This window comes from Aedes aegypti, chromosome 3, assembly GCF_002204515.2.
Source record: "Aedes aegypti strain LVP_AGWG chromosome 3, AaegL5.0 Primary Assembly, whole genome shotgun sequence".
Classification (NCBI taxonomy): domain Eukaryota; kingdom Metazoa; phylum Arthropoda; class Insecta; order Diptera; family Culicidae; genus Aedes; species Aedes aegypti.
The window spans coordinates 27,761,967-27,788,366 of NC_035109.1; the positions used below are offsets into that span (position 1 = coordinate 27,761,967).

Here is a 26,400-nt window from a genome sequence, read left to right on the forward strand (position 1 = left end):
AGTACCATTAGGAAGTGCATATTATTGGCAATATATAAATCATGGAAATGCATGACAAGGTATAAATTGAAATAGTTGAAGGCCTATTAAAAAATCTTCAGAATGATTAAATGAGGAATATATTACTAAAATGATAATAAACACGCTAACTAGTATTTTCGGTTTTGACCGTGTATCGATGTGCTTCGTTCGTCGGCTTCGGGTTCACTCACAAAATTCATAAAGCTGAAAAACATTTTAGAGACCCACCCACCCCTTCGCAACTCTTTTTGTATGAACATTTATGAATATTTATGAAATTTTGTATGATTTGGAACATCTAAAGTACAGCCACCCGACATCGTGCATCTGTTTCGTCATCCACAGAAGTTCGTTGCTAGCTTCCGAGTGAGGTGCGTACTCCGCATCCGTTGAAGACAAGCTTATGCATTGTTGCTTCGTTGCGGCTCAGCTTATGGGTCCGTTTCCAAGCTTGAATATGTACCCAGAGTTAGATTTGCAGGAACAGTCACAGTTTTACAGTAATCTACTAATTTTTGTTACCATTAAAAAACAAAATATGATTTTTTTTAAAGCTATGTATGAGAAAATATTAATATTTGTTTTGTTACGATACTTAACAATCCATCCATGTTGTAAAAACCTCATATACCATACAGTGAATTGTTCAAAACAATATATTGTACTGTTATTGTATTCTTATTTTACAATATACTGTATTGTATTTCCAATGATTTAAATGGTACTGTTACAATACGTTATATTGTTTTTGTGATGTATTTTTTATCCGGGTAGTCCGCAGCTGAAAAGTACTAAGAAACGGTCAATAAATGACCTATCGCAATTCCTTGAGCAGTCCGCAGCTGATAAGATGAGCCGATTTTGTAACGTCGGTAACGTCTGTCATGCAAATCAAATGGTGTTGTCATAGACCATAGACAACCATAAATCAACACACCGTGCTGCTTGTAGCCTGGATGTGTAGTGGATATCGCCCATTGTCAGCTGTGACAGCTTTGAAGATATAGGCCATTGCTTTGTTCCATGTATGTATTCAGCTTTTTAAAAGCGCTAATGGCTGCCGCAAACAGACTCGCTTTCTGGTAGGGCTCGGTCGATTTGACGTTTAGCTTGGGTCATTTTATATTGAGTGGACCCAAGTCAAACGTCAAATCGACCAATCCCTACTATAAAGCGAGCCTGTTGGTGGCAGGCATTAGCGCCCGTAAAAAGCTGGATTGGTTTGATTATCAATTTTTGATATCGTTAAATCAGCCAATAATGCGCCACAAAGTTGAAATACATTCAATATTACGTTGGCTTTGGCAGTGCAGTTTTGACGGCATTGTAGATTTTGCTCTATTACCTTATGTGCCATACAATTTTGGACAACATGGAGGTCTTTATTTCGTCTTTCCTCCAAGCATTCAATCAGTTATTTTATTTCGACTCTTGTTCTATTACTGATCATAAACATTAAACAAAACAACACATCATGATTGCACTATCGATTCAATTACCCGAAAATTGGTAAAACACATCAAGATGCTGACTACGCTAGAAGTCGTCTCTTGTCATGGGCTTGCTCCTAGGAGGTCGGCTGTCAAAAATACTTTGGTAAAAAACTGAACTTCTCCTTAAGCGCTTTTCTTGTCAACTACGAGTTACGCTTAAAGCAAAGTAGGCCGTCATTGGGATAGGACGATATTCAAAACTGAAAAGGCAATAGATGACTCTTTTTCAGTGGTAGTAAAAACGAAATCCTGAAGCAAAGAAAGCACCATGGAAGATGAACTAAAAACAAAAAGTTATCTATTCACATTACGCTCGATTACGCAGCGGGAAGAAAACCTTTACTGCGGGCCGTGTTTACAAAAAATGAACGATTTCGCTGCGCATTCATCCACTCAATGTTCATCCGGTGAACATTCCTTCACTGGATGTTGGTAAGAATGTCATTTTATGTAAACACGGCCCGCATTTAGAGCGGAAAAGAAAAATAAAATCGACAATAAAAGACAAAGATCAGCTGTTCCCAGCAAAATCAAACGGCAGTATTTTCAACCAGCAAATTTGCGCACGTGTTCGTGACACCGCTCGGAGAGAGCTCAATGAGCCATTTTACGAAGCTGGTCAAATGACAGGAGACCTGGGAGAATTCAATCATCGTCATCAGTTTTCGCGATGATGATGGTTGATGACTGTGCGCATTTCTAGGGTAGCTTTTCATCCAGGCGGAAACATAAATGGAGGAAAATTATTAAAATATTTCTGATCACAAAAGTGACTTTTAATGTGCAATATGGGTAACAAAGAGGTACTTGATACAATAACTAGTAGACTGGCCCAGCTCAGTATGGGAGAAAAATAAAGTTGTATGATTCCACGGGGCACCCCCCAGGATTATTTCTTGGGGTTAGACAAAGACAATTTACACCGTCTTCAGCCATAGGCTGCACAGACTAAACGATCACTAACATTAGGCAACGGACAACACGAAACACCCAGTAGCCCAGTGATGAATTTCTCGTTTGACGAAAAGTTTTCACTGACTGGAGCGGGAATCGAACCCACACCTCGTGGCACAATACGCCTAGACGACTGACGCCGCTAACCACAAGGCCACGAAGCCCACAGAGGAAGCCTTTCTGAAAAATTCAGCTCATTTGGTCGTTCCATGAGCTGGCGCATTTGAATTGAAGTTAATATGGGATTTTCAGCTCAAACATATGAGCAACAGCACATCATCTACTGTTTGGTTCAGGAAAATTGATGATCGCGTTCAATTGGACCCAGAATGTCAAAAACACTACTTGATGTAATAGCGAAAAATATTGTAGAAGATTGTACCATGATCAAAATTAATAAAGTTGGTGTTTTAACCATCTGAAGTATATCATGCAATATTGCTTGTATTTCTTCAACATAGTTTGGAGGTAGCCATCGGCAATCATAGCCACCTATGACGCTGGGCGAGCTGAGGCGCATGTCGCATGCATGTAAGTGACTGTACGGGAGTGCTGATCTAAGCCTAACTTTCAACAACTGAAAGAGTCATGAAAATTAGATTAAATCCAGATACAACCTTCTGCAATTATGTTCATTAGGGTATCAACGAGTGAATTTGTCATTCTGGGCTTATTTGAACGTGAACAATTAGTATACGGAACGAAACAGTGACATAGGATCAATTTTCAATATATTTGAGACGAATATCCCATACAAACTTCAAATCGAATGCGCCAGCTGGTGGAGCAACCAATTGAGTTGAAATTTTGAGAGAGCGTTTTTCTTAACCTAAGGCTCATATCTAGGGGGTGCCCCGTTGAGTTTTACAACTTTTTTGTTTAAGGGCCAGTCTAATAACTACACAGCAAAAAAAGTTGTTGAATATTACATCGAAACTGCTGCAACCAAGTCATTCCCTCGGCTGTGGAATATTACACAGCTCGACGTACTCGCGGGCAATTGGTGTAATGAACGTGATCGATGTAATTTTTCCGATGTAATATATTCAACGTACACAATACGATGTAATCGATACGATGTAATATGAAAGCTTTGTAATCTAAACGATTGAAGCAACAAAACGATTGCAAATTCTGCTCAATGATTGATCAAATTGCCTTTTTATCCTTTTTTGTATCTAAATCTCTTTTATGATATCGAACGCGTTTAACTCGGAAACAAGAGTTACCTATTAGTATTTTCTTTTGTATTATAAAAAAGGGTAAATAGCAATTTGATCAGCCATTGAAAAGAAATTGATGATAGAAATAAAGCATGTTTAAACAAACAGTATTAAATTTTATTTTTTTATTATATATCATTATTTCTAACAGTAATATGCCTTTGTGTAACGACCCCCAGAATGATGAATACGAGAAGACGCTCGATTTTGTGTGCTGACTTCCTGAGTAGACTGAACCATTGTCAGCAGTTCGCGCGAGTCTGTTGAGCCTGTACAAAAATAAAATAAAATAAAATGTTAGTAAAATGTACTGTTTGGTACTATTTGAAGTGTAAAATGTGACATTTTAAAATAAATATGATAAATTGTATTTGATATAATTATTCATCACCCTAGAAATATAATGTTTTATTTTTTTTTATTTCTAGGGAGCCTGACGCATATCCATAGTTTAATTAAGATGAAACAGTTTGGAATTCTAGTTCAATTTTCCAAAACTCCAGATGTTCTATATGAAAGAGTGTCGGCATCGAAAAACTAAAAAAGAAATCGCATTATTAGTTAACCTATAAAATTATAAAAAACAAATCACCCAAAAATATTAGGATTTTCAAAACAAAATGCTAATAATCATTCAGAGATAATGTAAATATTGTTAAAGAAACTTTCAGTCTTCTTCGGTATTCTGCAAATAATCAGAACATTTCCATTGTTTTTTCTACATCTATCCACCAAAAATATATTTCTGAAAACAGTTATACTTTTTCAAATACACTCGAACTTTATCGGGGTTTGTTAAATAAGTTTTTTTAATAAGGTTAAATTTAAGGTAAGCACAGGGTGTCAATTCAAAATCAATTTTCCAATTCCCGGATTTTTCCTGGGTATCAAGATTCAGCAGAAAATGCTGATTTTCAAGATTTTTCGGATCCTATGAGTTTTGCACATTTTTGATAGTATCCTTTTCCTGGTAGGTGTCAAGAAAACCACGTAAAACTATAAATATTGTAGCAGTATTTTAAGGTGCCTAGGTTTTTGATCTTTAAAAATTTTATGTAGTTTGATAACACAATAAAATCATTTCATTATGATTAGCAATGCCATTGCAGATGCATAAATATTGGATTTAATAGAGTAGAAGATTTAACACGTTTGATACAAATAATCACTGTTCCCATCCAATCCATAGAAAACAATGAAAAATCTCGTCAGGGATTTCATGAGGATTAAGATCAAGGACTAGTCAATCCAGCAATCCAAACAAGGCGTCATCATGCATCAGTATCAGTATCTCCCGGAATCTCTCAAAAATAAATTCCTGATTAATGTGCCAAGAGTGGGAAACAAGAAATTTGCCTAAAACAATTTACATTAGCTTTGTAATTACCAATTGCTAGAATTCTGCTAATAATTTCAAGGAAATCAGGTTATGATCTTTTATACAATTTTTTTCAGGGATTTTCCAAAGTATTCAATGATTGGTCAATTAGCGCCTCTCTTCCTATTAGGAGTCCTGCAAAATGTCATCAAGAATTTGTTGCTAATCTTAATGGAAATTTATCAAACATCTTACCATTATTTTTGCAAGGAATCATTACCCCTCTACTAGCAGCATCATTTTTAAGCAGACAAACAATTAGTTCGCAAAGGTTCGCAGTAACCATTTTGTTTTTCTATATTTTAGCACCATATTTTCAGAAGATCACAATAAAACTCTTTGTTATTATCTGACATTTTATTTTATTTTTTTTTTTTGATGAATTGACGTGAAACAGAATGACCAGATCACCAATGATTATTATCGGCATGGAATCTTAACTCTTCAGTCGTCGCGCTGTTGTATTTTGTACAACATTGCTGAAAAAATCTCGCTTTTTGTTCACAACAGCAGCGTGGTGGTTCTGGTAGTGGCGAACCGCGCGACGACCGGAAGGTTAAACTAGAAGAGTTTTTTGAGAGTTTGTGAAAAAATGGTGCATATTTTTGCAGAAACAAAAAAGTTATCCGAATATGAATATTATTTTTGCGGTAAAAAATGAAGCTGCTGGTAAAGTACCTTTTAAGAATGGTGTTTGACAAGATCTCTTTTGATGCTGTTCAATATCATGCCGCCAGAAATGTACAAGAGATTGTAAGTTAAATCTGATCAAATATCGAATTCGTGTCAACATTTTTAGCCTTTACCTGTTACTTTAAAAAAATAATTACTTATTCGTATAGACTCCAATCGACTTTGTTCAATTTGTATGGTATACGATTTTCTAATTTAACTAATATTTTCGTTGCTTTTAAAATGTTTATAATGCCTGCTTCATCTTAGCGTTACGAGGGGGTGGGTGGGTGTTGAAAATGACCATTTTTAGCGTTATGAAATTTGTGAATAAACCCTTAAATGCATATTCGCTCTCGCATTAATCTTGGATATATCTGTCTTTGTTGCCACCAATGTTGTCGGATATTTCGTTTACTTTGACAAACACATTAGTTAAAACATTGAAAAAAAGAAATCTTTTATATACCTCAACATTTTGAGCAATTCAGAATTGCTCAGGTTTTCACCGTTTACAAGACTGGTAGCGAGAAGTGGTGTCAAAAACAGTTAAGATTGGGAAAAAGCTAAAAGTTTGATAAAAGTGTCTACTCGAAAATCAAAACGTAATCAGTTTAATTTCTGTTCAATTATTAAAAAAAATCCGTCCCCTCAAAAATCGAGATATTTTCTACCTTTTTTTTCTATGTAGGTGAAAACTTTCATGAATAAGTCTATCAACTGATAGAGTAATATATGCAAGACATCTGTAAATAGTTCAAGTACTGATATAAAAAGTTTTCATTCGAAAAATGTTAAACTTTTGGTTTTTGTGCGAAACATACGACTTATTTTTGATTTCATGACTCATTTTATATTCGATCAAAAGAGTCGATTCACTAATTGTGAGTGAGTCACCTATGATTCGCTCACACAATTGGACCATTTTTCCCATCTCTGCCCACGTTTTCTGGGACACCCTATATTATTCACAGGAGGATAAAGGAGAGCTTCTATTCAAGACAAACTATAAATCATTCATTAGATTTTCTTGCATAATATCTTGCAAAACTAACGCTTCTTCCGAATCACAATTTTTGTGTAGCGCTTTTCTATTTAAAAATCTAATAAACCAATCAAAAAATTTTAGCAAACTTTACAGAACTGAAAGTTTGCTGAAGATACCCTTAGACTAGGTCTTCGATTTTTTAGAAATATCAATTCAACTTTCTTATCAATAAACCACATGTATATTTCGAAGCCTTTGAAGAAAATGTTTAGCACATTAAAAATAATTTTTCAATACTTACAGTACTTTCATTCAAAAGGGTGAGGGATGCCGTGCATAAATTAGAAATAATAGAAATTTAGGGGACAATTTGAAATTATTTAAAAACATATCTGGTCAATCAGTTCGACAAAAATTTGACTTAACCTAAGGCTGGTTTCTGAGTCATGGTCAAACTCAAAAACGATATCTCGCCAAAAAATATTTGATGGCTTGATTGCTAAAAAATTGACACAAATCTAAACAAGCATCTTTGCAGGAATCCATCAAAGATTTTCCGAAGAATGTCATCCTGAACTAAAGAAGAATCTGCATAAAAATAATTAATAAGTGACCTTCCCAATATTTTTAATCATAGACGAGAACAGCTAGATCGTTTGAAGAATTCACTAAAAATCTCTTATGGAATCCGCCAATTACTTTTCAGGCATTTTCCAAAGAATTTTCAAGTATCTGATCATTTATCACCTTGATTCTCGTTAGGATTCTTACAAAGATATTACCAAGAATTTTCAACGAACTTTAATGTAAACCTATCAGGCATCCTACCAAGAACCCTACCAGGAATCCATAGGTACTTTTATAGAAATATTTCAAGGATCCAATCATATCCCATAAGATTTCTATTGGAAAATAAACTTGAAAGTCTTGAAAAATAAACTTGGCTCCTAAAACATCATTCATTATAACCCCACTACCGGACACTTCACGTTAAACGATCCTTCATCGTAACCATCGAAAGTTCAAAAGCAGTTATCCTGTTGGAAACTGAAATTTATTCGACGATAATGTTTTTACTGTGTTTCGGTTGGTAAATAGAATACAGTGAACACATTTTCAAATAAACTTTCATGATTTTGAACGAAAAAACTGCTCTTGAAAATTCTCAAATTGATGACGGATCCTGCCTCTTGAAGCCACTAAACTCATAATTCAAAGCATATTAGTTTAATTTAATCCTATTAGGGTCAGTTTTTCCTTAGTAGACAATCCCCTATAACCGTCATAGTGGCTTTTTACGGGCGTTTTGTACCAAATCATTACAACGCATATTTTGACATGAAGATTAGAAACTTTTTATCTAAATATCATTGATTCACAGCTCGATTTGGTTAAAAAAAATGATCGAACTAAATAGTTTCGCTTAAAACTCAGACTCCCTTGCACCCAAGAGAAACTATTATTATTGAACAATATAATTGAAGAATTGAGATTTTTTTACATCAAACGAAAGCTTTTGATCCATTCTTTGAAGGAAAATTATAGAAGTTTTGTAAACATACGATTTTGATTTGTGTTTTGCCTTCGCCGTGAAGCTAGTGCTACTATAGGAACAGAAATTAGAAATAGTGCACGAGTGCACGAATATTGGCACAAGCGATATTAAATACAAAAATATGAGTATATCCTTCACGTCAATTTTTCAATGATTTTAAAACATCTGTACTTTTTTTTTAAAGTAGTGCATATTTCAAGGATGTGGTATTCAGCGCAAACATTACTTTCCGTTATAGCTTTCTTTCGAAAAATAGAGAAATCATGGTCCAATCTGTTGTGGTTTTACAATGGATTGCCCCTGATGCCGACCCTGTTAAGTGTTCACCCCTGGTAGTCATCGTCATCGACCGACCAACGGCGCGCCAAAAGTGCGCGCGAACGAAGAGAGAAGAAAGCGAAGAAAACATTTTTTTTTTTTCATTCCACCATTGTTAACCGACCGAAGTAGAAGTAAATTACAAGTTCAGTTTTGTTTCGTAAAGTGTCCGTGTGTTAATTCATTTCTTCCCAATTCCCTACGTGATTTCCACTGCGCGTGTGTCCTCTGCCGCCCTCAGGTTAGGGGCCCAGAAAGTGAGATTGCGGAAGAACGAGAATTTTGCGGAAAAGTGCGAGTTTTCCCGGTTCGGTTGTGATTGCGTCGGTCGCGGTTGTGCGTGCCGGCAAGATGGCGGAAGCGAATAAATTTTCGTTCGCGAAGCTGAACAACAGCAATTGGCAGTGTTGGAAATTTCGCATGGAGATGCTACTCATGCGAGAAGAACTCTGGTACGTGGTTTCGGACGAAAAACCAGAGGAACCGACTGATGCATGGAAGAAGGACGATCAAAAGGCCCGTGCTACGATCGGCCTATGCATTGAAGAAAGTCAGTACAGTTTTGTGAAAAGTGCTAACTCGGCGAAATTGTATTGGAACAATTTGCGCGAATATCATGAGAAGACGACTGTTACATCGCGAGTGTCTTTGCTGAAAAAGTTGTGCAATTTGAACCTCGCAGAGAGTGGCGATTTGGAAAGCCACCTGATTGAAATTGAAGGGTTATTCGACAAGCTAACGATGGCTGGTCAAGAGTTGCAGGAATCATTGAGAGTCGCCATGATTTTGCGCAGTTTGCCGGATTCCTACGGCGGCTTGGTGACGGCATTAGAGAGCCGCCCCGACGCGGATCTCACAATGCAATTAGTGAAATCCAAGTTGCTCGATGAGTATGAGCGAAGAAAAGAACGATCTGGTGATTCAAGTGGTGCAAAGGCGATGAAAAGTGCTACAAAGCCGTGGCACAAGCCCGGTTCTAAAAGTGATTCCGAAAAAGTGTGCTATCATTGCAAGAAGCCGGGGCATTTCCAGCGAAATTGCCGCTTGCTTGCAAAGCTGCAAAGTGATGGGAACAAGAAGAAGAACGAAGTGAAGCCGAACGCCAAGCAGGCGAAAGATGAATGTAGTGGTGTGTGTTTCATGGCAAGTGGTGAGCACAACGATGCGTGGTACATTGACAGTGGTGCTAGCTGCCATATGACGAACGACAAAAACTTTTTTTCGTCGCTTTCTATGAAAGTTGGTGCGAATGTGATTCTGGCGGATGGCAAAGTTGCCGAAACTGCTGGTTGTGGGGAGGGAGTAGTGCATGGCGTCGATGGAGAGGGTAAAGTGATTGAAGTGAAGCTGAAAAATGTGCTCTACGTGCCATCACTAACGAGTGGATTGATCTCTGTCGATCGATTGACCTCCAGAGGATGCATGGTCGTTTTCCGGATGAACGGCTGTGAAGTTCAGGACGCAACTGGTAAGGTGCTGGTCGTCGGAGAGCGATCCGGCTGCTTGTATCGTTTGAAGCTGGCGGAAACCTCAAATCAAGTTCAAGGTAAGGTACACCATTTAAATTGTCAGCATCAATGGCACCGACGTCTTGGGCATCGCGACCCCACAGTGATTTCAAGAATCAACAATGAGAACCTGGGTGTGGGTTTGAATGTTAGCGATTGTGGTATTCGCCAGACATGTGAGCCGTGCTTGGAAGGGAAATTAGCTCGTAATCCCATTCCCAAAACGGCGGAAAGGAAATCGACGAAGATTTTGGATCTGGTGCACACCGATCTGTGCGGACCGATGCGTACGACAACACCCGGGGGAAAGAGGTTTCTTATGACCATGATAGACGACTTTAGCCGTTTTACAGTTGTTTATTTGTTGGAGAAAAAGTCCGACGCCATACAGCGAATCAAGGAATATGTCCGATACGTGGAAAATTTGTTCGGTCGGAAACCAAGAGTTATTCGATCGGATGGAGGGGGAGAATACGCGAACAACGAGTTACGAGCGTTTTTTGCAGCAGAAGGAATTAAAGCTCAGTACACTACGGCGTACACCCCTCAGCAGAACGGTGTGGCAGAGAGGAAAAACCGTTCTTTGCAGGAGATGGCGACAACGATGCTGCTCGATGCTGGCTTAGCTAAGCGGTATTGGGGCGAGGCAGTGCTGACGGCTGCATATCTTCAAAACAGGCTACCGTCGCGTTCTGTCGATACCACCCCGTATCAAAAGTGGTATGGTCGGAAACCGGAGTTAGGGCATTTGAAGGTGTATGGATGTCCAGCGTACGTTCACATCCCGGACGTGAAGAGAGGAAAATTCGAAAGGAAGGCGAATAAATTGCGATTCATCGGATACTCAGATGAACACAAAGGGTACAGGTTCGTCGATACGGAGACCGATAGAGTGACAATCAGCCGCGACGCCAGATTTCTAGAAATGGATGACGGGTCATACCAGGAGCAGAAAAATGAAGATTCCACGAATGGCGACAATGAGTGGTGCTTCGTACCGGAGCCGAAACCAGCGAAGAAGAATGAAGAAGAGCTACCGGAAGATTCCGGAGAAGAAGTAGCGGATGAGTGTGATGTGAGTGAACTCGAACAATATTTTGATGTGAGTGCTGAATCTGAAGACGATCCACTATGTGTGAAGGAGGAGCTCCAGGAAGCTTCGAGCGATGAACCGGTAGGTGTCAGGCGATCTGAGCGCCGTACTCGTGGTGTATTGCCGGACCGTATGTCCGATTTCGTAGTTGGAGTGGCAACGCATTCGGCAGAGGAGCCTACAACTTATGCGGAGGCAATGGGAAGTTCGGAGCGCGATCTTTGGAAGGATGCAATGGATTGTGAGATGCAATCACATCAGAAGATCGGAACGTGGGAGCTGATGCAACTGCCTAAAGGGAAGAAAGTCGTAGGCAGTAAGTGGGTTTATAAGGTGAAGCGAAATGAGGCAAACGAGATAGTGAGATACAAGGCGCGCATTGTGGCGCAGGGATTTACCCAGCTTTATGGTGTAGATTACTCTGAGGTGTTTTCCCCTGTGACCAAACATGCTACCCTGAGAGTCCTGCTGACATTAGCCAGCCAACAGCAACTCGTGTTGAAGCATCTGGATGTCCGAACGGCGTACCTGTATGGAGACATTGAGGAGGACATTTACATGCGCCAACCGCCCGGATATGAGGTTCGGGGAAAGGAGAAGTTTGTGTGCAAGCTCCGTAGAAGTATTTACGGGCTAAAACAGTCAGCGAGATGCTGGAACAGAAAACTATCCAGTGTATTGTCGGCTATAGGATTCAAGGCAAGTTCAGCTGATCCTTGCCTCTACGTGGCGACTAGGAACGGAGAGAAGGTTTATTTAGTCGTGTATGTCGACGATTTTTTAGTTGGATGCCGGAGCGAGAAGGAGATCAACAACGTTTATGAGGAACTCGGCAAGCATTTTGAGATCGTGTGTTTGGGAGATGTGAAGTATTTCCTAGGACTAGAAATAGGAAAGGACAACGGAGTGTACAGTTTGTGCTTGTCGAACTACATCGATAAGTTGATTGTCAAGCTAGGTTTGAAGGACGCAAAGGTAGCAAAGACCCCAATGAATCAAGGATACATCAAGGATGAGACGGAAAGCAAATCTTTTGAGGACGGAACGATGTACAGAAGTGTAGTGGGTGCACTCATGTACATTGCTGTTTGTGCACGCCCAGATATTATGACAAGTGCTGCCATCCTTGGCAGAAAGTTCAGTTCACCGACAGAAGCCGATTGGACAGCTGCCAAACGAGTAGACCGGTACTTGAAAAGTACCAGAACATGGAAGTTACGACTAGGAGGAGCGAGTAATGACGAACTAGTTGCTTTCTCTGATTCTGATTGGGCAGGCGATAAAGGAACGCGCCGGTCAACAACCGGAATAGTAGTCTTGTTGAAATCAAAGCAACTCAGTAATATTTGAATTCCATATTATATACAGTTAGTTTCCCTGTTGCTATGATCATTATATATAACAACTGCATAGCAACCATAGTAGTATAAATATCACCCTGTCGCCAGTACCAGAAATCAGTTTCAAATAAACCACCAGTTTGTTAGTGTTACCACGTGTTTCTCTTTAGGTTATCGGCCCAGTCACGCCATACCTAAGAGCCAGAGAAAAGTGAAAAGTTCTCGAAGCCGTTCCAGCCCCAAGATGTCCAGTGCGAAGAAAGCAGGAATCGTGCAGTTTGCCGGTGAAGGCTACGACACGTGGAAGTTCCGGGTGGAGACCCAACTTTCGGCGCATGGAGTGAAGGAAACCATCACGGAGGACCCCCCGGTGGAGGAACCAGCGAGGACCGCTTTTCTGGAGAAGGACGAAAAAGCGAAAGCGCTTCTGGTGGCATACATTGCGGACAGCCATCTGGAATATATTCGTGACAAGCAAACCGCAAGGGAGATGTGGACGTCGTTGGCAAATACCTATGCCAAAAAAGGTTTTGCAGCCCAGACGTACATCCGGCGGTCGATGGCGTTGTTGCGGATGGAGGAAGGAACCCCCCTGGCGGACCATTTCCGTCGGTTCGATGAGCTGGGAAGACAGCTGAAAAACGCCGGTGCCACGGTTACGGAGCTCGACCTGGTGAGCCAACTGTTTATTTCGTTGCCACCTAGTTACGATGTGGTTACCACGGCGATGGAAAATTTGGACGACCAACTGAAGCTTGAGACCGTCAAAGCACGCCTTCTAGCGGAGGAGCAAAAGCGATCTGGAAGAGAATCCGGTTCGAGTGCTGCGAGCGGGTCTGATGGAGTGGTGTTGGCGGCCAGATCCGGAAATCGACGGCCACAATCATCGAAATTCGCCGGTAAGTGCTACCACTGTGGAGAAATCGGGCATAAGAAGTTTGCCTGCCCAAAAGTGAAAAATCGTTCCGATCGGGCTCAAGTAGCGAAGATTCCAATCGACAAGGCGGTGGCGCTTGTGTCCGGAGCGAAGGTGTCGGAAAAGCCGGACGAAATCGAGTGGGTCCTAGATTCGGGAGCGAGTTCCCACATGGTCGGCGACGAAGGTTACTTCCAGGAGATCCACAAGCTGCACGTGCCGCTTCATATCGACAGTGCAAAGGATGGTGAGAGGCTGGTAGCAACGAAGGAAGGTACCGTGAAGGCCAGGTTATGCGTTGGTGAAAATCGGTACACGTTGTCGTTTGGACACGTGTTGCTCGTCAAGCAACTGAAATACAACCTGATGTCGTTGTCAAAGTTGCTGAACGCGGGCGTGCACGTGGAATTCAAGCCGGATCGTGCCATTTTGACGAAGGACGGCGAAACCATCGGTGTGGCGAAATCGAAGGGCAACCTTTTTTATCTGCGGATGAATCGTTTGCCAAGTGGATCGGCATTGGCAGCCGGTAGCAACACGGAGCTACAGCTGTGGCATAAGCGGTATGGGCACCTTAGCTTCAAGAATGTGCTCAAGCTGAAAAATTCCGCGATGGTGGACGGGCTGGATGGTCTCCATGGTGATGCAAAATTTTGCGACGCTTGCGCTGAGAGCAACATGGTAAGACAACCGTTTTGTGGTACAAGACCGCAAACTCGAAGGCCCCTGGAGCGCGTGCACACGGACGTGTGTGGGCAAATCACCCCGCCAACTTCGGATGGATACCGCTACTTTCTATCGTTTGTGGACGACTATACGCACTTCGGAGTCGTGTACCTGCTGAAAAGAAAGGACCAAGTGTTCGATTATTTCAAGGTATATGAAGCGATGGCGACGGCTAAATTTGGGACGAAAATTGCAAATTTGCGATGCGACCTCGGGCGTGAGTATTTTTCAAAAGAGCAGCTAGCCTACTATGATGCAAAAGGCATTCAAGTGGAGTCAACGGTCGGGTACACCCCGCAGCAAAATGGTGTGGCGGAACGTTTCAACCGCACTATAGTGGAGAAAATGCGAGCGATGCTGACCGAGTCGGGTGCGCCAAAGTACCTTTGGGGAGAAGCGGTCCTGAATGCTGTCTACGTTACCAACAGAAGTCCGACTGAAGCAATCAAAGGTAAGGAAACACCTGCTGAACGGTGGCATGGAGAAAAGCCTGATGTAACCAAGCTGCGAGTTTTCGGGTGCCAAGCGTTTTCCTGGGTACCGAAACAGAAGAGAGGTAAGCTGGATCCAACCGGACGAAAGTGTGTGATGCTCGGTTACGCACCAACTGGATATCGTCTTTGGGATCAAGAAAAGCGGAAAATGTTTGTGGCCCGCGATGTCCGCTGCAACGAAGCAGCATTCCCATTCAAGGCACCGAGTGAGAGCGACGGACGATTAGTGATTCCGGAGGACGTATCACCGGCTCCCGAGCAAGAGGGGGAAATTGAAGAGCAGCAGATGATTAAAGCAGTTGGAGAAGCTCGAAGTGATGCTCGTGACTCCGACGATGAGGATGTTGGTGATCAAGATTCCGACGAAGATTCTGCTACGGAAGTGGAAGACAACGACGAGGAAGGTGCAACCGCACTCCCACCACAATCAGAAAGGAACAAAACTACTGGTGAAGTTCCGAGGTCTAGTGGTCGGGAGTGCAGGAGACCAGGTTGGTTTTCAGATTTTCTTACGTACAAGGCCCTTTCTGCTGGTGCGAATTCCCTACAGGTTCCCGAATGTTACAATGATGTCAAAGGTCATCCGAACGAGCCTGACTGGAGGGAAGCAATCCGAGACGAGTTGGTGGCTTTGCAGAAGAACCAAACGTGGACCGTGGTCAAACGCCCTGCCAAGGTACAACCCGTACCGTGCAAGTGGGTGTTCAACCTGAAGACGGATGCTGACGGGCGTCCTGCGCGCTACAAGGCGAGGCTGGTAGCTAAGGGCTATGCGCAAAAGAGACACGTGGACTACGAGGAGACTTTCGCACCGGTGGCCCGGTTGACTACCATTCGGACACTATTGGCACTAGCAACGACGAATGGGATGCATATTCACCAGCTAGATGTCAAGACCGCTTTCCTGAACGGGAAGCTCAAGGAGAAGGTGTACATGCAGTGTCCAGAGGGGGTGAAGATGCGCCCTGATGAAGTGTGCTTGCTGCATCGTGCACTTTATGGTCTGAAGCAGTCGCCCAGGTGCTGGAACAGCCATTTCAACGAGTTTCTGACGACCTTGGGTTTCGTGCGATCGAAGCACGATTATTGCTTGTACGTTCGAGCATGCGGAGATGCCACTGTGTACCTGGTGGTATACGTTGACGACCTCCTGATCGCCGCTGTGGATGAGGTCGACATCGAACGTGTGAAGACCACATTGATGCAGAAATTCGAAATGACGGACATGAAGGAGCTGCACCATTTCCTTGGAATCAAGATCCACAGGGATTTGGACCGTGGCCTGATGAAACTGTCCCAGACAAGCCAGATCGAGACGATAATTGCTCGTTTTGGAATGCAAAACTGCAATCCTGTGAAAACGCCAGCCGAACCAAGACTGCAGTTGAAGCGAGAAGTCGTAAAATGCGAGTATCCCTACCGCGAACTCATCGGTAGTCTCATGTACGTCATGATGGGTTCTCGACCAGACCTGTGTTTCATCGTTGGATACCTGGCGAGGTTCCAGGATGCTGCTGGTGAAGAACATTGGAAGCATGCCAAACGCGTCCTACGATACCTGCAAGCAACGAAGAAGTTAGGATTAGTTTACAGAAGCAAGCCGAAGGAACCAACGATAGCTGCTTACGTGGACTCCGACTTCGCAAGCGACGAATGTGACCGGAAATGCGTTTCCGGATTTCTACTGAAGGTGCACGGAAACACTGTCGCCTGGTCATCGAAGAAGCAGTCGACTGTGGCGATGTCATCTACCGAAGCCGAGTACGTAGCCATGAGTTCCTGCGTGAGCGAGACGATTTGGCTAACCGGATTAATGGCCGATCTTCGACAAGATGCCCTACTGTTTCCGGTATCGGTCTATGAAGACAACCAAGGAGCGATTGCGATGGCAGAACGAGAGGAAACGAGGAGAGTCAAACACATCGACGTGAAGTTTCATTTCATCCGAAATGCAGTTGCCGAAGGGAAGGTCAAGTTGATTTACATTCCGACCCAGAAACAGCAAGCAGACATCCTCACGAAGTCCTTGCCCGCTCCAACGTTTATAGCTTTGAGAAGTAAGTTAGGGTTAGAAGGAAACAACTGAGAGGGGGTGTTGAAATCAAAGCAACTCAGTAATATTTGAATTCCATATTATATACAGTTAGTTTCCCTGTTGCTATGATCATTATATATAACAACTGCATAGCAACCATAGTAGTATAAATATCACCCTGTCGCCAGTACCAGAAATCAGTTTCAAATAAACCACCAGTTTGTTAGTGTTACCACGTGTTTCTCTTTAAGTCTATTATGGAGGAGGAGTTGTGTCTTGGTCGAGCCGCCGGCAGGAATGCGTGACGCTATCCACGATGGAAGCGGAATACGTAGCTCTTGCTGAAACATATCAAGAAGTGATTTGGTTGCGACGTTTGCTCGAGGATTTTGGCGTGAAGCAGGAGAATGCAACCGTTGTTAACGAAGATAACCAAGGTTGCCTAAGTTTTGCGAAGTCTGAGAGATCAACGAAGCGTTCGAAACATATCGAGACGAAACATCATTTTGTGAAAGATTTGTGTGACCAAGGAGAAGTTATTCTAAAGTATTGCCCGACGAATGAGATGAACGCAGATATACTAACGAAGCCTTTGGGGCTAGTGAAGCATTATCAGTTTACTGCTAATTTGGGATTGTTTGGAGAGAAGCAAGGGACCAACCATTGAGGAGGAGTGTTGTGGTTTTACAATGGATTGCCCCTGATGCCGACCCTGTTAAGTGTTCACCCCTGGTAGTCATCGTCATCGACCGACCAACGGCGCGCCAAAAGTGCGCGCGAACGAAGAGAGAAGAAAGCGAAGAAAACATTTTTTTTTTTCATTCCACCATTGTTAACCGACCGAAGTAGAAGTAAATTACAAGTTCAGTTTTGTTTCGTAAAGTGTCCGTGTGTTAATTCATTTCTTCCCAATTCCCTACGTGATTTCCACTGCGCGTGTGTCCTCTGCCGCCCTCACAATCAAGATGGTGTATTAGAAACCATCTTGATTGGACCATGATTTCTCTATTTTTAGACTTTATCCGGTATTGAAAGCTGTCCAGTACTGGGGGATCTTCCCCTAATGAAAATGGTTAACCGGGCTAAATAATATTACTAATTGTACATTTTATTTCCTAAGCAGTTCAGAGGAAAGGGTAAGCGTAAGTGAAAATATAATTTAAATCTATTTTTGAATTACTGAATTTAATTATTGAAAAGATATCTCAAATCTATTTCTATTCCTGTATATATTTAAATATATTTATCTATTGTATTGCTTTATTAGAATAACAAATTGGTTTTACTTGATAATCCATAAAACGAAGTTTAAAAAAAAAAAGAAATTTATTCATGTTTAGTAAATGTTTTTTAAATTTTCATTTTTTTCAGAAATCCTCCAAAATACTTACTAAAAACTTTTCAAATCTTCTCAGGTGATGGAAATTGTTGTGAAGCCTTCCGAACCAGTAGAACTAATTGAGATATTTTGTTATGCGAAAATGAGACGTTAAATCATCAAGGTTCTATATCTATGCTGAACAATATATCTATATCTTATCTATATCTATACTAACAATACAGAAGTATAGGAAGTATACAGGTAGCCGTAGCGGTAAATGCGCAGCTATTCAGCAAGACCAAGCTGAGGAACGTGGGTTTGAATCCCACCGGTCGAGGATCTTTTCGGGTTGGAAATTTTCTCGACTTCCCAGGGCATAGAGTATCAATCTACCTGCCACACGATATACGCTTGCAAAAATGGTCATTGGCATAGTAAACTCTCAGTTAATAACTGTGAAAGTGCTCATAAGAACACTAAGCTGAGAAGCAGGCTCTGTTCCAGTGGGGACGTAACGCATGAAAGAAGAAGAAGCTACACTTTGATAGAATTTTAAATTGCTTGGGAATGATTTTTTATTGAATGTTGTTGCGCCGCTATCAAATCGGATCACGCCAGTGAGACTCGCGACGCGCCTTAACTCAATGCTTTTTAAAATCAGTTTTCTAGTGTTGTACTGCATTCTTACGATATTTATTAACACAGCACACTATTGAAATATTAGTCGCGACCGTCGCGACGCTTGAAAATTGAGAAAAAAAAATAATAGAAAGTTTGTCCTTATTTCTGCCCATATTATTACTTATTAGTTATAGCAACTTTCGTAAATTAAATCTACCTAATATTCCCTGGCCACGATTTTGAACAGTTCTGTTTTCAAAATATATACAAGCATTATATTTTAACGGTGAATTAAACTACAACAGCAGCTATAATAGTGTCCACCTCTAATTTAACATGTAATTTGCAACGGTATTCAAACAAATTTCAAACAATTAAAGCATTCTCCAATTTTACAATTAAATTTAACTTTTTCTTCAACTTAGAAACCATTTATGAACTGCTAAGTAAATTTTATATTTGCATAGGTAATAGAAAAGTAATAACCTAATGAGACATTCCCAACATTTCATACACATGCTTACATTTGTCTCAAATTCCAGAAAACTTGGATCTTCACCAATAATTTCCAACAATTTTGAAATATTTTCAGTAATATTTATCCTTGGCTTTCATCTAAAATCCTTAAGCGTTTAAATAACAAGGCTCTAAAATTGTCTAAAAACTGTTTGTAAAGGATACTATTTCGATTTCATTTGCAGCGTTTGTAATTGTAATTGTAATATTATTAATCACGGTATCCTTTCAGTGTACACGACAAGGAAAATCAAAGCGTTTGATGGAGTAACAAGAGTTCAAAACAGTCCAGAACCAGGGTCAGGGAGGAGACGTAATATTCTATGCAGACCACATGAACACCATCGGAAAAAATAGGAAGGGTTGGGATTAGGTATAGGGTGTAGACTTGGCACAGTAATGCAATTAATGGTGCAAAATGTAAATGTGTTGATAGCAAACCTAAACACATTTTGTTGAATAAACTAAATATTTCAAGTAGTAAAAAAAAAATCAAAATTGTTCCCAAATTTAACAGAAAAATAATAAGATCAAAATTATTTAATAAGTTATATTTGTAGGATGCCGTTAAAGACCAAAGGTAAAGTAATTAAAAACTAAATGACAAGAGGTCAAATTTCTCGAGATAGTATTGATTGTTTTATCGTCGAAATCTCGATTAAAAAGTGTAACACAACGGACGTGCATGCTCCAATGACACAGCCGACAAAGTTTCAATGGACCAGTAGGTGAATTCTGGCGAGCCATTTCTTCGAAGACAAGAAATTTTCTTCCATCACTCACCAGCAAGAAAATTTTCTTTTCTTCGAAGAAAATACGCGGCTGAATTCGCCTACAGGTAACACCCCGTGACACGATGCAGTTTACTGCCCGACGACACTAACTGCTCGGCCACGAAGCCTTCAAAATTGTGTGAATTGCAACGAATATTAAACAATAATTCTCAATCATTCTCCAAGACCCTAATCAACCCTAAAAATCGTTAAAAACAATTTTCAACATTCTCAATCAATAATTAATAATTTGTGGCCGTTGACATATAGTTACCTGTTTTACCGTAGATGTTCCGGAGCTGAGACTCCATTAAGGTTCATCATAATCAAATCGCTGCAGTGCGCCAGTTGCTGAACATCCGGGAAGCCGCATCCAGCTTACTCACAAGTCTATCCATGGGCAATGAGCCACCAGACTTCCATGACCTCTGCCAATCCAGCAGGAAAAATCGAGCAGGAAAAAAGCTCACATAAAGCGCCGCCTGTGTTTCAGTGTGCGAACTATGAGCAGGAAAAAAAATCTTTCCTGCTAACTTCACAGTTTTGAGCTTTTTCCCTGCTGGCTTCACAATGACTGAGCTTTTTTCCCGCTTGTTTCACAGGTCGTGCTTTTTTCCTGCTGAGTTGATTTTTTTTAATTTTGGCATAGAAAACAAGATTTTTAAGGTTGTTCCTTTACATTTTTGAAAACAATGCTATTTTCGGAGACTGTGCCACGAATTGGACTCATATTTGAATAAGACAGGAAGATTTTATGTGTTATTTTATAAGGAGGTTGTTTTTCTACCCGCACCGTATTACAAGTTACCGGTCAGTAGAGTCCTTGCAGGGATGGTAGCGAGTCACTTTGTTTTGTGATGGTCATTATTTAGACCTAGAAACTAATCATTTTTGTGCTTATTCTGCGCGGCGTGTGAGTCGTGACGACTCGCTCTCACCGTGAGTGACGTAAGACGACTAATGTTAATCAAAATGGGAGCGATTCGACAATTGTCACCTCATTCGACTCGTGTCACCTCACACGCCGCGCAGAATAGGTACATTTTTCACGAAAATGGTTGATAAAGTCACTAATTTCAGGCGATAAAAATCGACAATCTGGATAAGATCCTTAAACTTAAATAACATTACCCAATTATTTTGCAGATATTCATCGTTTCAATGACAAACAATATTTTGACTCTCAGAAACAAAGCGTCAGAAAGGAGTTTTTAACAAACCTACTGGTAACATTATGGGAAAGTCCTGTATGGAAAAAAACAGTCTGTATGCCTGGACACTAGGCGTTTTTCAGAATCCAAAAGTAATTTCAAAATATTAACATCATTATACAAGGCAGTTATTAGCTTACACAAATATGACGATTATGTCCTCACATATTATGAAATTAGAGACATGCCCTCTATTGCACGGACCCTTTATTGGAAGTTTTAGCATGATTTGAGATCTTTGAAAAAGCAATCATTTTCTCGATAAAAGTGCTTAACGCTCAACGCTCCGTCATCGTAATCATCGTCATTATCGAAACTTCAAAAGCAGTTTTTCTTTTCAAAACTGAAAATTATTCGATGAAAATGTGTTCACTGTGTTTCATTTGGAGAATACAATACGGTGAACACATTTTCCTGAAAATTTTCTTGATTTTGAACGAAAAAACTGCCTTTAAAAATTCCAAAATCAATGACGAATCCTGCCCCCTTAAGCACTAACAAATTGATGTGCAAAAAAAAAACACATGCATCTTCCTTCTGCGGTATTGGTTTGAATTTTCATTAGCTGGTTGATTTGTACGAGTTAAATGAATTTAGTGTCTGGGCATAGATGACACCTAAAAATGCATGCATATTTGTACAAAAAGTGTAATAACCTTCAAAATTAAAATTTGAAGGTTTAATGAGTCACAAAATTCACGCAAAAATAATATACTTTTTGAATTATATATTTGAAACAAAAAGTGTCCGAGGATAAGGATATGATAGGTATAGGGTGCAGAGCTACTTGGGCATTTCCATGATTCACTTTGGCAAGGGGGGTTTTTCTCAGCCAAATTGTATGGAACTTTGCAATAAGAAGCACTTCAACACGAACGACTTTGAGTTTAATTGTAATTTATTGAACTAAACTTATTGGCCGACGAAATCTTATCAAAATTCTTACAGAATTTATACCAGCAACTTCTCTTGAAACTCCTAACAAATTGCTAAAAATAGCTATTGCCAAAAATACATCCAATAAATAACAAGCCAATGGACAGTAAATAAGCAGTTGCATTTAGCGCGATCTTTTAAACGCTAAGCATACAATTGGAGAAGTTAAATATACGTTTTTCAACGAGGATGCATTTTTCCCGCAGGCTTACCAGCTAAGATACATGTTGCATTTTGGAGTTTCTTTTTGATTGAAAAATAAAAAAAAAATAATTTTGAGCGATCGTTTAACCCTCTAATACCCAAATTTTTGTTTTCGATCTAAATATAATTTTTCGTTATCTAAAATCATTCTAAACACGGTTTGGGCAATGATTTATTTTTCTTCGCAAATTTATGAATTTTGGTTTTTGATTTTTATTATTTTTATTTTTGAACATCCCTATCCTTTTCAATTTTTTTGAAGCCTCTTCTTGTTACTGATTTTTGACAATAATAAAAATTAGAGTTTTTACTATACTTTTGAAAATATGATTTTTTCAATTTTTTTCTGGAACATTTATTATTTTCCGTGTAACTAACGGAAAAACAGATTTGAAATCATTTCAATACCATCAGGCTCTTTTTCTGTGATAGGTTGATCGTAGAAAAATATAAAAAGTAATTTTTTTTATAATACACGTTAAATGAATTAAAGGCATTTGAAGGTTATATAAGAATACAATTTTTCAAACTATTTTCAATAATACAAAAAAGTTTCAAAAACCATAAAAAACTTTTCTTATATGCATGTTATGAGTCAAGGTTTAAGCCAAAAATAAAATCATTTTAATTTCCGAGCTACGAAAAAATACACAAAATTCCAAAGTGTACCCCGTCTAAAGGCGGGGTTGGGTATTAGAGGGTTAAACCCTTAGCTTTTGGATGGACAAATTTGTTCTACGGTTTTCAACGTGGATATATTATTCCTGCTAACTTAACAGCTAAGATACAAGATGCTATTTGGGATTTCTTTTTGATATATAAATACAAATTTAATTTTGAGCAATCGCTTATACCCTTAGCTTTTGGTTGGACAAATTTGTTCTACGGTTTTCAACGTGGATATATTTTTCCTGCTAACTTAACAGCTAAGGTACAAGATGCATTTTAGGGTTTCTTTTTGATTGAAAAATGAAAATTTAATTTTAAGCGATCGTTTAAACCCTTAGCTTTTAGGTGGGCAAATTTGTTCTACGGTTTTTAACGTGGATATTTTTTTCCTGCTAACTTAACAGCTAAGGTACAAGATGCATTTTAGGGTTTCTTTTTGATTGAAAAATAAAAATTTAATTTTAGGCGATCGATTAAACCCTTAGCTTTTAGGTGGAAAAATTTGTTCTACGGGTTTCAACGTGGATATATTTTTCCTGCTAATTTAACAGCTAAGGTACAAGATGCATTTTGGGGTTTCTTTTTGATTGAAAAATGAAAATTTAATTTTAAGCGATCGTTTAAACCCTTAGCTTTTGGGTGGACAAATTTGTTCTACGGTTTTTAACGTGGATATTTTTTTCCTGCTAGGTTCACAGCTAAGGTACAAGATGCATTTTGGGGTTTCTTTTTGACATGAAGATCAAAATTTAATTTTAAGCGATCGTTTAAACCCTTAGCTTTTAGGTGGAAAAATTTGTTCTACGGGTTTCAACGTGGATATTTTTTTCCTGCTAGCTTAACAGCTAAGGTACAAGATGCATTTTGGGGTTTGACATGAAGATCAAAATTTAATTTTAAGCGATCGTTTAAACCCTTAGCTTTTAGGTGGGCAAATTTGTTCTACGGTTTTTAACGTGGATATTTTTTCCCTGTTAACTTAACAGCTAAGGTACAAGATGCATTTTAGGGTTTCTTTTTGATTGAAAAATGAAAATTTAATTTTCGGCGATCGTTTAAACCCTTAGCTTTTAGGTGGGCAAATTTGTTCTACGGTTTTCAACGTGGATATTTTTTCCCTGCTAACTTAACAGCTAAGGTACAAGATGCATTTTAGGGTTTCTTTTTGATTGAAAAATGAAAATTTAATTTTAAGCGATCGTTTAAACCCTTAGCTTTTGGGTGGGCAAATTTGTTCTACGGTTTTTAACGTGGATATTTTTTTCCTGCTAACTTAACAGCTAAGGTACAAGATGCATTTTAGGGTTTCTTTTTGATTGAAAAATGAAAATTTAATTTTAAGCGATCGTTTAAACCCTTAGCTTTTGGGTGGGCAAATTTGTTCTACGGTTTTTAACGTGGATATTTTTTTCCTGCTAACTTAACAGCTAAGGTACAAAATGCATTTTAGGGTTTCTTTTTGATTGAAAAATAAAAATTTAATTTTAGGCGATCGATTAAACCCTTAGCTTTTAGGTGGAAAAATTTGTTCTACGGGTTTCAACGTGGATATTTTTTTCCTGCTAGGTTCACAGCTAAGGTACAAGATGCATTTTGGGGTTTCTTTTTGACATGAAGATCAAAATTTAATTTTAAACGATCATTTAAACCCTTAGCTTTTAGGTGGGCAAATTTGTTCTACGATTTTCAACGTGGATATATTTTTCCTGCTAGGTTCACAGCTAAGGTACAAGATGCATTTTGGGGTTTCTTTTTGATTGAAAAATGAAAATTTAATTTTAAGCGACCGTTTAAACCCTTAGCTTTTAGGTGGGCAAATTTGTTCTACGGTTTTTAACGTGGATATTTTTTCCCTGCTAACTTAACAGCTAAGGTACAAGATGCATTTTAGGGTTTCTTTTTGATTGAAAAATGAAAATTTAATTTTAAGCGATCGTTTAAACCCTTAGCTTTTGGGTGGACAAATTTGTTCTACGGTTTTTAACGTGGATATTTTTTTCCTGCTAACTTAACAGCTAAGGTACAAGATGCATTTTAGGGTTTCTTATTGATTGAAAAATGAAAATTTAATTTTAAGCGATCGTTTAAACCCTTAGCTTTTAGGTGGGCAAATTTGTTCTACGGTTTTTAACGTGGATATTTTTTCCCTGCTAACTTAACAGCTAAGGTACAAGATGCATTTTAGGGTTTCTTTTTGATTGAAAAATGAAAATTTAATTTTAAGCGATCGTTTAAACCCTTAGCTTTTAGGTGGGCAAATTTGTTCTACGGTTTTTAACGTGGATATTTTTTCCCTGCTAACTTAACAGCTAAGGTACAAGATGCATTTTGGGGTTTCTTTTTGATTGAAAAATGAAAATTTAATTTTAAGCGATCGTTTAAACCCTTAGCTTTTGGGTGGGCAAATTTGTTCTACGGTTTTTAACGTGGATATTTTTTTCCTGCTAACTTAACAGCTAAAGTACAAAATGCATTTTAGGGTTTCTTTTTGATTGAAAAATAAAAATTTAATTTTAGGCGATCGATTAAACCCTTAGCTTTTAGGTGGAAAAATTTGTTCTACGGGTTTCAACGTGGATATATTTTCCTGCTAGGTTCACAGCTAAGGTACAAGATGCATTTTGGGGTTTCTTTTTGACATGAAGATCAAAATTTAATTTTAAACGATCATTTAAACCCTTAGCTTTTAGGTGGGCAAATTTGTTCTACGATTTTCAACGTGGATATATTTTTCCTGCTAATTTAACAGCTAAGGTACAAGATGCATTTTAGGATTTTTTTGATTGAAAAATGAAAATTTAATTTTAAGCGATCGTTTAAACCCTTAGCTTTTGGGTGGACAAATTTGTTCTACGGTTTTTAACGTGGATATTTTTTTCCTGCTAACTTAACAGCTAAGGTACAAGATGCATTTTAGGGTTTCTTTTTGATTGAAAAATGAAAATTTAATTTTAAGCGATCGTTTAAACCCTTAGCTTTTAGGTGGGCAAATTTGTTCTACGGTTGTTCGGACTTTGAGCGGGTAGAAAAACTTCTGTGAAGCGATTTTTGGTGTTTCGCTCAAAGCTAAAAATATATGTATATTTTTGAATTCTGGATAGTTCAAGGTTACGTTTCAAGGTATCTTACATTAATTTTTCTCCTTACTGACAATCCCACGTACGACCTCACAACGCTTTCTGCCCGAAAGTCCTACTACACATAATAGCACATTAGATCAGGAATAAATCATATAATTATAGAAACTTACGCCTTAAGCGACAAAATAACCGTGGAATTATGATCAGCCAACAATGGGTTACAGTAATGCCTAACCTAAAGAATATAAATTTAGGGAATATCGCAAAGAACTCTTATTCTGACAGGTTTCACTCACTTTACAGTTCATATGGTTTATCCAACTTTAATCTAATCCTATCAGCCTTTAAATTCAGT

General features: G+C 39.3%; 1 long non-coding RNA gene across 1 annotated transcript; it reads right to left on the reverse strand.

The window, feature by feature from the left end:
- Positions 1–3,786: 3,786 nt before the first annotated feature.
- Positions 3,787–20,836, reverse strand: LOC110678946. Its single transcript, XR_002502070.1, has 2 exons — positions 20,220–20,836; positions 3,787–3,960 (listed from the first exon to the last, which is right to left on the reverse strand). It is a non-coding gene; the product is annotated as an uncharacterized LOC110678946 (long non-coding RNA).
- Positions 20,837–26,400: the final 5,564 nt, after the last annotated feature.